This window comes from Antechinus flavipes, chromosome X, assembly GCF_016432865.1.
Source record: "Antechinus flavipes isolate AdamAnt ecotype Samford, QLD, Australia chromosome X, AdamAnt_v2, whole genome shotgun sequence".
Classification (NCBI taxonomy): domain Eukaryota; kingdom Metazoa; phylum Chordata; class Mammalia; order Dasyuromorphia; family Dasyuridae; genus Antechinus; species Antechinus flavipes.
The window spans coordinates 74,263,417-74,276,976 of record NC_067404.1 but is presented as its reverse complement, the minus strand read 5'-3'; the positions used below and the strand labels follow the sequence as shown (position 1 = coordinate 74,276,976).

The following is a 13,560-nucleotide window of genomic DNA, read 5'->3' as shown; positions in this document are numbered from 1 at the left end:
GTTTACCTTTTTATGCCTATTTTGAATATTGTATTTGAAAGTCAAAATTTCTTTTCAGCTCTGATCTTTTCATCAGGATTGATTGAAAGTCCTTTTTTCTATTAAATAACCTTCAACCCCTGACACCACCCCGAAAGGATTATACTCAGTTTTTCTGGCTAAGTGAATTCTTGATTGCAATCCTAGTTTCTTTGCCCTCCTGAATATCATATCCCAAGCCATCTGATCCTTTAATGTAGAAGCTGTTAAAACTTTTGTTATCCTGACTGTGGCTTCACAATATTTAAAATATTTCTTTATGGCTGCTTATAATATTTTCTCTTTGATTGAAGAGCTCAGTAATTTGGCTCTAATATTCGTGGGACTTTTCATTTTGGGATCTCTTTCTGGAGGTGATTGGTAGATTCTTTCAATTTCCATTTTACTCTCTGATAACAGAATATCAGAGCAGTTTTCCTTAATAATTTCTTGAAATATATCTAGGCTCTTTTTTTGATCATGGTTTTGAGGTAGACCAAAAATTCTTAAATGGTCTCTTCTGGATCTGTTTTCCAGGCTAGTTATTTTCCAATGTGATAGTTCACATTTTCTTTTTTTTCAGTCTTTGACTTCATTTTGTTGTTTCTCAGTGTCTCATAGAACCATTAGCTTTCACTTGTCCAATTTTAATTTTTTAGGAATTATTTTCTTCAGCGAATTTTTGTGCTTCCTTTTCCACTTGGCCAACTCTACTTATTAAGAAGTTTTTCTCTTCAGTGGATTTTCGTGCTTCTTTTACATTTGGCCAGTTTTGTTTAAGTTTTTATTTTCTTCATTGTTTTCCCATGATGTTGACTCTCATTTCATAATTTTCCTGTATCACTCTCATTTCTTTTTCCAGTTTTATCCTCTAGCACCAGGCCTGATCATCACCAGTGAGACAGATCTTTCCTAATGACCTCCTAAGTTGTCTTGGGCTGAAAAAGTTTCCTACCCTGACCTTTTGTTGGTTCTGCTGCTCTGGAATTCATTTTGTGGTGTTATTTTAAAGTTGTTGGGGAATTGGAGAGAGCTCAGGCGAGTTCCTGCTTTTTCTCTTCCATCTGACTGTGCTCTCCTGATTGTTTTCCTTTTAAAAACAAGAAAATTGGACTAGATGATCTTTAAGGTCCCTTCTAGCTCTAAAGCCTATCTTCACAGCACTGGAAAGAATCTTAGATGTAGTTTAGTCCAACTCCCTTATTTCATTCTAGTATTAACAAATATATATATGTGGATATAATAATCCAGAATTCCACTTTCACAGATTAGTCGGGTTCCTGAGCAAGGAAGGCTATAATTTCTCTCAGTCATGTAGCTTTTAGAACAGGGTATTTACTAATTTTGTAAAGTAAGGACAGTTAGTACAAAATATCCTCCCAAAACCCTGTGATAGGTTTTCCCACAAGTACAGAGCGCCAAGGAGAAAGTGGGCTCATGCTGCGATGGAGCTTGTATAAAAGGGAAATGTCCAGGTTGCTGGAATTCATTTCCTCCCATTAATGGAATGCTCAAGAAATTCTGTTCAGACATGATATTGCTTCTTTGTTAAAATCCTTATAGAACTACTATGAATTTGCATCTAGACTGTCTTTGACTTTCAATACATTAACTGCCATCTGTTAATCCTAATGTGTTCTTAGGACACTGATAACAAATCTATCAGGCCCTGAAGCCTGATTTTCAAGTTCAAAATGACTTTCTCTGTCCAAAGCAGAATAGAGGAAGAAGACTGAGTCTGAACTGGATTCCTTCTCAAGACATTTATTGCACTTGCTCCAAATTCTAGAATGACTCCATTCTAAGTTTGTTTGAGAATTTATAGATGACCCTAGGGCTTGACCAAGCTTCTTCAGTCTACCCAAACCTTTTCCCTATGCAACTTCACTCTAGTTCTAAGTATTTTTTGTATTTAGTCTCAAGCATATGATCAAGATTGATTGCTTCTTTTTACCTGATTAATGTAGCAAAATATCTTAGAATACTTTACTTTAGATGGGATAGGATCACTTGTTTGAAAAAATCCATGGAGACTCATCTTTGTATTTTCCTTCTCCCCATTTTTGATTTTACTGTCCTCAGAAAATCTAGTAACGTGTGTTTAGCTGAGTCTATATAGCCCAAATCTTGGCCTTCAGGTTTAGATAAGGTTTTTTTTTTTGTTTTATGAATATGTTTTATAAATAATAGCTTTTTTTTTTTCAAAATATATGAAAAGATAAGTTTTCAGCATTCACCCTTGCAAAGCCTTGTGTTCCAAATTTTTCTCTTTCCATAATATATGTAAAATATATATAATTCTTCTATGCATATTTCCACATTTATCATGCATGCTGAACAAGAAAAATCAGATCAAAAAGGAAAAAAATAAGAAAGGGGAAAAAGGCAAGCAAAGAACAACAAAAAAGATCAACATACTATGTTGTGATCCACATTCAGTCTCCACAGTACTCTTTCTAGATGCAGATGGCTCTCTTCATCACTAATTTATTGGAATTGGCCTGAATTACTTCATTTTTGAAAAGAGCCAAGTCTATCAGAATTGATCATCACGTAATCTTGTTGCTGTGTACAATGTTCTCCTGGTTCTACTCACTTCAGTCAGAATCAGTTCTTATAAGTCTCTCCAGGCCTCTCTGAAATCATTCTGTGAATCTTTTCTTATAGAAATTCCTCAACAGATGGGCATCCACTCAGTTTCCAGTTCCTTGCCACTACAAAAAAAGGCTACTATAAACTTTTTTGCATACATAAATCTTTTTCCCTCTTTTATGATTTCTTTGGGATATAGATCTAGTAGAGACAGATCTAATAGCTGGATCAAAGGGTATGCACAATTTGATTGCTCTTTGGTCATGGTTCCAAATTGGTCTCCAGAATGGTTGGATTAGTTTACAACTCCACCAGCAGTGTATTGGTGTCCCAGTTTTCCCATGTCCCCTCCAACATTTATCATTATCTTTTCCTATCATCTTAGCCAATCTGATAGGTATATAGTGGTAACTCAGAGTTGGTTTAGACAAGTTGTGACGTGTATCAGTGGCAGAATGTCTCCACATTGATTAGATAATAGCCATATAGGTGTACAGGAATATTTACTAGGTACTGGACATTGGTAATAATAACTCATATTTATAAGACCCTCCAAAGTTTTTCTTACTTCAGAGAAAGTAATTAATATAGTGATTTCAGAATGATGAAATTTCTTACTACAGTAGCCCCAAGGATCATTACATTTCCCAGGGAAGTGTGGTTATATGTATCTATGAAGCAAGTCTTGTTGATGATGAAATTTTAGGTCCTTTAAGTATTGTAAAAAAAGGTTTATGGAATTTTTTTTCACGAGAATAACCTGTAACATCTTTTTTTTTTTTTTTTTAACAGTTTACAGAAGAGAAGCTCAGTAAGACAGTGACTCACCCGTGTTGAAACACTTGGTAAGTAAGTATCAGTTATTGTGTCTCCAAAAACAATTCTCCCTAGTTGCATTTCTGTTGTTCCTAAGGTCCATTGGGCTTCTGATGGGTTGATGGAAAGAATACGTGCTTTCTTATGAAATGGGGAATTTTTGGAGAAGCTGAGTCCAAATAGGCAGTAAATTAATACATCCATAGGAAATGGCAGACCAGATAAGTGTTTTTAAATTTTCTAAACTTGACTTAATATTTGAAAATCTAAGTAATAAAATTCCAGAGTCTGAAATAGACTAATAAAGAGGGGGAGCCTCCTAAAATGACCCCTACTTAAAATTCAATTGCAGCTTGAATGTGAAGGCAAAAAAAAAAAAAAAAAACACCAACTCTTGAGGAAGGAAAGAAAAGAGTGAAAGAAGAAAAAAGTGTGATTAAAACTTTGCCCTCTCTTTGTAAAACTTAACTTCTAGAAGCAATACCCAGATAGGGACAATTTGTCTTAGTATTATCTTACAGACTTCATTCTTCCCATGAAGTTATTGGACATGGTGGGGAAATTATTCATCTTGAAAGAGCCTTTCAATATTGAAACTGGGACTTTCATCCTATAGATATGCTTATCTTTAAGGTGGTTATTAATTGGGGGTGCGCTTATAAAACTCAACCATGGATTGTGTGTTCATGACTGCAAAAAAGAAAAGATATGGTTTAAATTGGAGACTCAAGGTGGTCCAGTCGAAGCCATCTGGCAAAACCATAAAAAGCTATAATGATGATTAATCAAATATGCCATTAGCATAAAAACTTGACACGTAGTTAATGGAATGAGAAAATGTGCCAAAGACAGTATCTTTTCGGTTAATATATTTTTATTTTCATTTTTGTACTGAGTTTGGACTTCTTCACTCAGGTTATTGTAGAAACAATATGAAATATGGGTCTTTTGAAAGTCAGTATTCATCTAAGTGTTGCAGTTGCCCCAGAGGCCTCTAGTACACTCATTGACAAGAATGGTTTCTCCATGAGAGTATTTTAAAAGCTTGCCCATTTTACCACAGGTCCAAGCTCAAAAGACTCTTTCTATATACATATATGTATGCATGCATATATGTATGTGCATTGTATATCATTTGTAGACACATGATATATAATGCATGCACATCTAAATGTGTATTTATGCATCACATACATACATCTTTGCATATATATTTATTTGTATCATATATATGCATATATAGACATAAATACCACACAAATTATCTGCATGCATATACATACATGTATATGTGTGTAAGTACACATTTTGATACATGCACACACATTACACACATGTACACATTTACTCATACTTTTGTGTGCATATGCATTTGTATATATAAGTACCCATACATACATATGTATACACACATATTTTTTATATGTATTTGTATGTAAGATTCATGAGGACTTTGTGTCCCTAGGCTTTTGTCTCTAAGGGAATTACTCCTGATGAGCCAGAAGAAGGTTCAGAGTTTCAGAGTTGTAGTAAAGTTCTGCTTAGCTAAGTGGCTGGAATTCTAGAGGTGAATATTTTTCTAGATTATGAGCTCTGAATCTTTTTTGCATTCTATGTAGACTCTTTTTGCCATCATTTGGTGACACCTGTAGACTGCTGTTCATAAAAATGTTGTTAAAATATCAAATAAAATATATTGGATTATAAAAAGAAATCACATGGATACAGATTTCAATGTGTTTTTAAGTTCAAGGACCACAGGTTTAGAAAGAAAAGTGCCCCAACTAAGACTTCAGACTAATAGATTCCTTTTATTATATCCTACTGCTTTTTAGTGGTGAATATCAGAGTATGTGAGTGGCCTGCTTTTTTCACTGAGATAGTTGAAGCTTACACCTCTTGTTTCTAAGAGCCACCCTTCTTGTGGGGTTAGTGGAGACATTAAGCATAAGGTGGAGGAGATTCCAGCTGCAATCCAGATGCTGACAGTGAAGAGAAGTTCTGCAGTCACATGCCTAGCAGAGCAGTGGCTAACAGAATCCACAAGCTTAGTAAAGAAATGCAGAGCAAAATCTGCATGCCTGTTGGAGCCACACTTAGCGACCAGGTGATGCTTGTAAAACCAATTCTTGTCAAGCACAAGACAAGCAGAGGACTATTTGTCATGTAAGACCAGGGGGGAAGGGCTCAACAGCACAATATGTTCAGAACCTAGGATCCACCAAGCCCAAGTTACTCACTGATTTGAGTGCACCAGTCATAATAGGTGTCCCCTCGCCATGCACCCATCAAAATGTATGGCCTGGCCATATATATGAAGAGGGAAGGAAAATATGTTCTACATGTTTGACATGTGCTGAGCACTTTATTAATATTATTTCATTTGATCCTTATAGCAGGATATAGGGTAGGTGCTATTGTTATTCACATTTTCCAGTTGAGGCTACTGAGGCAGACAGAGACTAAATAATTTGGGGGGGGGGGGGGATTACATAGGTACTAAGTGTCCGAGACAGGATTTGAACTGAGATCTTCTTAACTCCAGGCTCAGTGCTTTTGTTTGGTCATGATTTTTAGGAAATCGAATGATTTTTAAAAAAAAAAAATTTTATTATTAACTTGAAAAAATCAACACACTTTAACATTTCTGTATACAAAAACAGAAAAAAGAGGGATGTATATAAAATTGTCAGATCTGTATTGTGTACAGAATTGAGTATTTTGATGAAAGTAGCTATTGGGCTAGATGGTCCTGAAAACAATACATTATGATTGGATCCAGACTCTTAGAGGTTACCTAGTCCAATCCCTTGAATTTATTTTAGTGACTTAAGTTTCAATATCTTTTAAATCTAAATTCTGTGTGTGTAGGTATGTGCTTGCAAGTGTGCTGTATTTAATGTTCCTTTATTTGGTTCAGATAAGAGTGAGATTCAGATAAGCCTGTAACTCCCATACTCACCTTTATGTTTGTATACTCTCTCTCTCTCTCTCTCTCTCTCTCTCTCTCTTTTTTTGTGTAGCCCATTTTTGATAAACAGTAAATTTTTCCCTCTTCTTTCTCATTCTTATCATTGTATATTTCTTTTTTCTACCATTTTCCTTATTTACTTAAAACTTTTTTTAAAAAAAACTGCATCTAGGTTCTCAGTTAACCTTTGACAAAAAATTGAAAAGTTTGAATGGTCTTTTCTCCCCCTATTAGACTGTAAGCATTTGATCATTTAAAATTTATTTAATTTTTAAAAATCTTTCTCATATCTTGGGTTTACATTTCAAAAATTCTACTTAGCTGTTTTTTTTTTCCAACAGAAGGCTTTGGTTAAAAGTATCTGCTTTTACCTATAGTATTAGTACTAAGTTTTGCAGCATATTATCCTTAGTTATAATTTTTTTTTTCTTTTGGGTATTTTGTATTTCAAGATTTCTTATCTGCTATAGTAATTGATACAAAATCTTGTGTGATCTTGACTTTCATGCTTTGTTACTTACCTCTTTCTTCTTGATTGCTTTCAGTACTTTTTATTTGATTTAGAAGTTTTGCATCCTTTCTGGTTATGTTTCATTTAGATTTTTTTTTAAAGAGGCTATCACTGGATGTTTTTTCTAGTTTTACTTTATACTATCTAATAGTTCTACACAAATTTATTTTTATGATTTCTTGAAATATTATAGCCAGTGCTTTTGTTTGGTTATAGGTTTTAGGAAATCCAGTGATTTTTTAAAAATATTTTTATCATGAACTTGAAAATCATCAATATTGTTTGTGTTCCTTTATGAACCTCCTGAAATAAATTTCTGCATTAGCCATGTTCCCCAAAAAAGCAAGAAAAAGAAAGAGAAAAATTGTTTCAGTCTCCATTCTTAGTCCATCAGTTCCCTAACTGGATGTGAACAGTACTTTTCATCATGAGTTCTTGGTGGGTAATTGTATTGATCTGAGTTTACTAAATAGTTCACAGTTGTTTATCTTTGCAGTATTGATATTTTTGTGCAATTGTATCCCTGGTTCTGTCACTTTTGCTGGTAATTTAGTTTAGTGCAAAGGCACCACTTGCCATACATGTGTATCACTCATAGATAATGTATCTGTTCCATTGGGACAGAAAACCGTGTCTCTCAGAATTTCAGATAGGAAATCTTTCTTTGGTGGATGCCGTTCAGAGGTAGTACAAATCCTTAGCATGCTCTAGTAAACAGGGGAGGTTTGGGCCTCTGTATCTTACTTGACTCAACCACAAGATAAATCTATATGCTTGAAGAGCTGGTTTTTTTCGGCAATAAAATATATACATTTCTGAAAAGATAGTTCAATTAATGTCCTTCATTGTATATTTATTGCCCCATTTAGATAGCTAGATATCTTGTCTATCTAAAGTATTGGCTCTGCCACAAGAGAAAAGCTTTGTGAGCTCAGCTGACTGCTGGGGAGGATCAAAGACTTGGAACTAGAAGGGATGGAGAGAATCCATGTCTTTTTTATTGCTTCCTCAAATGTCTTTTCAGCATATGTGGACTTATCGCTATTGTGAAGTGGTTTGATTGACAATTGATTGACAGCTCGTGTGCAAGGCAAGCTTACTGTTCAGAAAGATACTGAGGAAGGTAGTACCATATGAGCTCACCTTGTTGCTAGGTTGCTCTGTGTTCATGATTCATTCAATTTTTGGCTTTTCCATTGAGCCTCTAGTATAGAGGAGATCAATTCAGTGATTACCTCTTCTTCAGGAACATAAGTGAGAAAAGGCAACTCCATCCCTCTTTCCTTTGTGGATAACTGAAGAGTTCTCTGAGAATTTTTGGTCTGGTGCACCACCAAGCTTCTCCGTGGCATTTCAAGGACTCTTTAGACGTATGTGTCATATATTTTATCTTTCTGCTCTTTCTTGTGTACAGAAAAAGACAGGCCTTTAGAGATGAATCCTATTGTTTCAGAATTGTAGGAATTACTTTTATTTGATTAAAAAGTTAAAAAATTGGGCATATGCCTCCACTATGGAGCATGCTTATCATGGCCTCTCATGCTTGGGGCACAGCTTTATAATTTCTGATGTTCAAACTTTACGGTCACTATATAAAAATAACTTGGAAGGCCATTCAGAAATGCTTTGAGCAGGAGTTCTAACATTCTCAGTGATCCTCCAAATCCCATTCTTGTATGCTTTTTCAGTTGTTTAGTTCAGAATCAGCACTCTAAAAGGGTGTTTAAACACTGCAGGTAACCATTTCCCATGGAACAAATAGGAAGGAAATCAGGTTACGGTGAGGGCACCCAGCAGGACTTCTCTACTGTCTACTCAGTGTCAGTGTAAACTGATTTCTTTAAGAAAGACACTCTGGGAAAAGAGAACAGATTGTAGGAAACATGTTCTGCATGCACGAAAGAGCAAAGAGCTAGAATACACAATACTTTGAGATAATTATATAAAGACAGAAAAAAACTTGAGAAAGAGGATAGCAGCAGAACTATATTCTAGCAGGTGGGACTTGACCAACTAGGTTTGCTTGCAGCAGCACAAAACAGATAACATGTGAATATTCTGGCTTACTTTTTTTCATGCAAAATAATTGCTAGCTCATAAGTTCTTGATGGTTTAACATTGTTCATGTTTCTCAAATTGCTATTTGCTAAGCACTGGGTTTAAGCTAAATAAAAATGCAGCATATACCAACTCCTGAGCAATATACGCATTGAGAATCAGCCTAACAAAACATAAAATTCAATGCATGTGGCTGGGAGAAATTAAAAAAGCGCAGGAAACTGAGATATATTTGTGGTTATACCCTTAATTAGCTACATGCTAGTTAAACATAGCACTATACAGGAAGGAACAATATCTCATAAGGTAAAAATTTCATAGTAGGGTAGAAAGCAGTGAATGGCAACTAGCTACTTTATTGAATAGATATGGTACCTTCTTAGAATGGTACAATTATACCCGCTGGGGGACACTTTTACATTTGAAATACAATAAATGACAATGATCTGGCACTGACAAGGTGACAGCTCTAGAAGTTTGTTTTGCATGCCAACATTAAATAAATATTTTTTTTGCACAATTTCATGCAACCCAGCTTATTGAGCAGATTCCTATAGGCATTTTCTTTGGGAGGAAACAAGAAAGAGAATGGATGTCAGCAACACTACAGACATAGTGGAGGATGCTGATCATGCCAAGTGAAAGCCCCTTTCCCTTTATACCCCCAACAAGACAGCAACTAGATTCCTTTTCCCCCCAAGTTCTAGTTACTCCTTATGGCTCCCAAGGCTTCCTTTATTTGCTCTCCTCTTCTGTTTTACATCCTTTACAATTCCAATAGCCACGTGACGTACAAAGAGAGATGATTGGCGCATACTTAGCTCTTCACTTGGCTGTTGGGAAACCAATCCACCTCCTGTGATCCTATCTGTGAGCGGGCAGGAAGAAAAGGAAAATTGCATTTCTTTTAGAAGAGAAGGGCAAATGTCTTTCCCCAAGAGGTGGTGTTGCATATTGGATAGTGTACTGGACTCAGATTCGTGAAATCCTGGTTTCACTCTTACTTTTTGTGCTTCTTACTTTGATGATTATGAAAAAGTAATTTAATTTTTCAAGCCCCACTTTCCTCCTCTGTAAAATGGGGTTTACTATTTGGGATTAGCTAAAACATGGAAAAGTTGATTAATTGAATGGATTTGGCAAATAAGACCCAGAAGCAATCAAACAGGGTAGGATGGTGTTTGATAAACACAAGCACACTACTGACTTTTTCCTATTTAACAAAAAGAATTCTGGGAAAACTAGAAAGTCATGAAAGTAACTGAGGTTCTTCACCTTTTTGGTGTCATGAGCCCCTCTGGCAACTAGTCTGATGAAACCTGTGGACCTCATCTTAGAATTATGTTTTTAAATGCATAAAATGAAATATATAAGATTATAAAATATAGAAAAGATTTATGTAAAATATTTATTTTTAAAAGTTCGTGGTTTTCAGGTTAAGAATCCTTGGTTAGATGAGCATTCCTTTCATAGACCACAGTAAGCTGGTGTACATGACGAATATCCAAATGGATGTAAAAGTTCATATCATAGATGGATAAGAGGAGAAGGGCAGGCAGACAAGAAGCATTGTTTATACATTTACTTTGTGTGTCAGCACTGTACTCAGTGCTAGGGATACAAGTACCTGTAAAGAGGAAGATATTCCTTGCCCTCAAGGAATATCCATTTAAATGGAAGATGAAGCACATAAAATGAAGTTGAAAAGGAAGTGGGATGGACAAAATATCTGCAAAGGAGTAAGAAGGAGAGTCAAAAGCCCAGCCAGGAGGGAAATGAAGCATGGTTGGCCTGGGAGCATCCTTAAAATTGAGCTCTGGAAGGAATTCACCAATGGGAGAAGAGGATTGGCAAGGATGAGAAGGCCCCAAGCAATGAGGAAAGTTGCAGGGTGAGAAGGCAGCTTGAGACATGATGGCAAAGGGCCAGAAGGACAGTTGAAAGGGAGAGGAGATCCTCTTCATAACCATGGATAGGGGAAGAATCTTTAAGGGATAAAGGGCATCACATTAGATAAAATAGATGTTTTCAGTTATGTAAAATGTAGAAGTTTTTTATTAAGCAAAATAAATGCAGTTAGAATTATAATTTTTACAACAATCTCATAAAAGTTTTATGTTTAAGGTGGTACAAGCATAAAAACGTAAAATTTTCAAATAGATCGTAAATCAAAGGAGGGTAGTTTTCAAATGAACAAATGTAACTATCAACATTTAAACTAAGACATATTCTAGAAGATTAATGACTAAGGAGATATGTATTAAGCACCTACTATAGGCCACAACAATCCTAAGCACTGTGGGAATCATAATTAAAAACCAAAGAATTTTCCCCAAATTATCTCTGATAAAAGGTTGATATACAAGGGATGTAGAAGTGATACATACATACCTACATACACACACATATATAAACACAAAAGTTAATTTCTCCAAGGGCGAGTTGGTTGTCAAGGCTGCTATTGAGAAAACTGCCAGAAAATGAATCATTAATCAATGAAATGCAGTTTAAAACAATCATGAGTTTGTACTCCTTACTCAACAGATTGACACAGATGACAAAAAGTAAAAATGGAAATCATTGGGAAGTTGTGGAATGATAGGCACACTGATGTACTATTTTTTAAAATAAGATTTTATTGTTATGTTCTGTTTCTTATATCTTCTGTTTCAGTTATTTCCAATATCCTTTTCCCTTCTCCCCTTCAATATAGCAACTAATACATTTTAAAAGAAAAAAAATCAGCACAACTGATCCATACATTGAAGAAGTCCAAAAACAGGTTCAGTGTATAACACCTGTGACCCTGACCTCCCACATGCACAAAGGGGCAGGCTTGGGAGTATTTTCTTATTTATCTTCATCCAGGTCATGCTTGGTCTTTATAATTTTGTTATGCTAACTTTTGGTTTTTTAGAGTATAATCTTTCCCTCTACATTGTTGTAGTTTTGTGTATATTGTTTTCTTGGTTCTGCTTAATTCACTCTGCATTAATTCCTGTAGATTTTCTGTACTTCTCTATACTCATCACATATATTATTTATTACAGCACAGTAATATCCCATTATATTCATGCATTATAGTTTGTTTCCAGTTCTTTGTTATCAGAAAAAAGTGCTGCTATAAATGTTTGTTTTATATAGAGACTTTATAGTTTCTTTAAGATAAAAGCCCAGTAATCGAGTCTCTGATCCAAAGATGGACATTTTATTTATATTCTTTGCATAATTCTTTTCAAAATGCTTGTACTGTTTCATAGTTCCACTACCAGTATATTAGTGTGCCTACCATTCTGCAATCAGTATTGCCATTTTTGGGAAATTTTTGTTAGTTTTTCTGGGTGTGCGGTAAAACTTCAGGTTTTTAAAATTTGCACTTCTTTTATTATTAGTGATTTGTAGCACTCTTTCAAGTGGCTGAGAATATTTTACATTTCTTCTTTTGAGAACTGTTTCTTCATATCCTTTGACCACTTATCTATTAGTTTTTATTTTTATATAAATAGGGGGATTGCTATTGGTTCGTGTGTGTGTGTGTGTGTGTGTGTGTGTGTGTGTGTGTGTGTGTGTGTATCTTAGATACCAAACCTTAGGATAATAATTTGATAGAAAAACTCCCTCCCATTTAGTCATTTCCTTTTTTATCCCAGATGCAATAATTTTGGCTGTGCAGAAGCTTTTCAGTTTCAAGTAATCAGAATTATTCAGTTTACCTTTTTTATCTGTCTCTTGTTTGGGGTTACGAATACATTTGGTATCTATTGCTGTGAGAGTTATATGGCCTGCTTTTCTAATTTTTTAATATTCTGATCATTAATATAAAGATTGCACATTTCACCTAAAATGTGTTGTAGAATATGGTATAAAGTGTTGTCTAAGTCCCATTTCTACCAAACTGCTTTCTAGCTTTCTCCTCAGATTTCTCAATAAAAATCTCTTTTTCTTAGGTAGTTTATGTTTTCCACTTTTATCAAACTCTGGGTTATTAAGTTCCATTGTTTGTGATTCTACCTTATCTAGTCTGTTCCATTGATCTATCACTATTTTTAGCTAATACCAATATTCAATAACCAGTAATGGTTTTGATGATTGCTACTTTATACCTTTAGCTTGCAACTTTGCTGAAGCTGTTAATTTTCTCCATTAATATCTTTGCTGATTCCCTAGCATTTTCTAAATATACTATCATAGCATAAGTAAATAGGACTAGTATTAATTCATCTTTACCTATCATTATGTCTTTATTTTTTCTCTTGTCTGCTATTTCTAGTATTTAAAAAAAAACCTACATCAAATAATAATGGGGAAAGTGTGCATCATTGCTTCACTTCCTTATTTAATGAAAGGGTTTCCTGTGTGGTTTATATAGTTGCAGTTGATCCTTGTTTTATTAGTCTTGTTATCATATTAAAAATAGCTCTCTAAATCTATATTTTGTAGGGTTTATAGCATAAAACAGGGTTATACTTTGGTCAAATCCTTTTTTCTGCATCTATTAAGATGATCATATGGATTGGATATTTTAGTTTTTAATATGATGAATTATGTTGATTGTTTTCCTAATTTGAACTTCCCTTGCATTCCCTTGACCATA

The 13,560-nt window shown here is 34.7% G+C and overlaps 1 protein-coding gene across 6 annotated transcripts in view; it reads left to right on the top strand.

Annotated features, from left to right (window-relative positions):
• The window catches only part of LOC127543249 (casein kinase I-like), a 100,833-nt gene that overhangs the window by 56,048 nt on the left and 31,225 nt on the right, over nucleotides 1-13,560 (top strand). For 3 of the 6 annotated variants that reach the window (XM_051969299.1, XM_051969300.1, XM_051969298.1), the window contains exon 2: nucleotides 3,403-3,455. The gene's annotated coding sequence lies outside the window, so the exon portion shown is untranslated. Of the gene's footprint in view, nucleotides 1-3,402; nucleotides 3,460-13,560 lie in introns of all 6 variants that reach the window. The other 3 variants (XM_051969302.1, XM_051969303.1, XM_051969301.1) reach the window with 1 other exon arrangement.